Genomic DNA, 2,254 nt, shown 5'->3' on the forward strand with positions numbered 1-2,254 from the left:
CTGGAACTCACTATGTAGACCAGGCTGGCCTTGAACTCACAGAGATCCACCTGCCTCTGCCTCCCAAGTGCTGGGATTAAAGGTGTGCCACCACGCCTGGCCCTATTTATAGTAATTTTTAACTTAAAATTTTATTATATTTATTGGTGTGTATGGGCATTTGTGTGTGCCTTGGCACATGTGTAGAAGTCAGAGGACGAATTGCAGGAGTCAGTTCTCTCCTACCTTGTGGGCTCCAGGGATTGAACTCAAGTCATCAGATTTGGTGACAAGCACCTTTACCCACTGAGCCATCTTGCCAGCCCAATTGTGTGTGTGCATGTGTGTAGGACAGCCTGGAACCAGTGCGTAGATGAGTGTCTGTGTGTGTGTGTGTGTGTGTGTGTGTGTGTGTGTGTGTAGCTAAAATTCCTTCTGGGAGCTATAAACAGGTTGGCCTCTCCCTTGGTCCCAACAATAAACCAAGGTACAATTTTGCCAAACTGCCCTTTGGGAAACCAGTGAGTTTATTGGGCTTACTTACAAAACAATGGGTGAGGGTTACTTTACAGGAGGTAGGTGCTCCCCTCCTAAAGGGAAAGTCTTCATCCAAGTGTGGATGGCGACTTCCTCACATTGCACAAAATGGCAAGAGTGCCTCCCCTCTGCTTCCTCAGTTTATATATCCTTAGCCCTCCCCTCATATGCAACCAGGGCTGACTGGTTGGTTGGGAAGGGCCCGGACGTACTCTCCCTCCTTGCAGAGCGTGCAGTCAGCAGCTTAGCTATAATGATCCTAGGCAAGCGGGCGCAACTAAGCTTGGGAAGATGGTGTCTGTCCATGTTTTGTCTGTCAGAGGACAATGCAACACTCTGTGTGTGTGTGTGTGTGTGTGTGTGTGTGTGTGTGTGTGTGTACATGAGTGCAGGTGTCTGAGGAGGCCAGAAGAGGGAGTTAGACCCCTGGAGCTGGAGCTACTGGAGTAAACAGACCAATGTGGGTGCTGGGAGCCTGACTTGGGTCCTCTGGAGGAACAGTATGCTCTTAACTGCTAAGCCATCTCTCTAATGCCCTAAACGTTTTATTTTTCAATCATAGCAGTAGTCACTACTCATTATAGGAAATTTGGTGACTATAGAAAAATAAAATAAAATTTTACAAACTTGTAAAATAATACAAGTTAGCTAGTGTGGTGGCACGCAGCTATAATTCCAGAACCCAGGAAGCAGAGGGTCAGGAGTTTGAAGCCAACCTGGCCTATCCACTTTATGGTTTGAATGTCTTCCATAGGCTGATATGTTTGAACACTTAGGTTCCTGTTGGTGACTATGTTTTAAATGGTTGTGGAACCTTTTGAACAAAACGCCAACCTGGCAGGCACAGGGTGTAAGGCTGGGACTTGGAGAGTTACTGGTGGGCTCCATCTCTTGCCCAAGCTTCCTTCTTCCTGACTACTAAAGGGATCTGATGGCTACCTCCTCCCACTGTGTCTGCCACAGCAGTGAACCAATCCCACCACCATAGTGCACTGCACTGCATCCCCTGAGCCACGAGCCAAAAGAAATCCTTAGTTGCTTCTTGTTAGGTGCTTTGTCAGAGTGATGCAAAACTAATCCTACAGCTGTGCAGTGTTAATTGCCTCGAAAGGAAAGAGAGAGTAGCATCACTTATGTTTTACTCCAGTGTGTGCATGTGCGTATATCTGTGTGTACCTGTGTGTGCATGAGTGTGTATGTGTATTTTTAAAATATTTTATTTATGATTTTTTTATTTTATGTGTATGCGTGTATTGCCTGCATGTAGGTGAGCGCACCCGTGTCGTGCAATGCCCGTGGAGGACAGAACAGGCTGTCGGATCCCCTGGAACTGGAGTTACAGACAGTTGTTAGCTGCCATGAGGGTTCTGGGATTCGAACCCAGGTCTTCTGCAAGAACAGTTAGTGTTAACCACTGAGCCATCTCTCCAGCCCCATATGTGTATTTTTAAAATACAATTGTGATTTACTTACGCATCTATTTTACAATCTGATTTTCTTGTTTTGTTTCTTTGTTTGAGACAGGTCTCCAGGAGCTCAAGCTGGCCTCAGGCCTGGAACTCACCAGGACACTGAGGCTAACCTTCAACTCCTGATCCTCCCACTCCCACCTCCCAAGTGCTGGGATTTCAGGCCTGGCCACAACCTGATTTTTAAAAATCCCCCATTGGAGTCAGGTGCCGCACCACCTGCCTGTGACCCTTGCACTCGAGTGTCAGAGGTATTAGAATCCCTGCAA

This window comes from Nannospalax galili, unplaced genomic scaffold (assembly GCF_000622305.1).
Source record: "Nannospalax galili isolate Female #2095 unplaced genomic scaffold, S.galili_v1.0 scaffold538, whole genome shotgun sequence".
NCBI lineage: Eukaryota > Metazoa > Chordata > Mammalia > Rodentia > Spalacidae > Nannospalax > Nannospalax galili.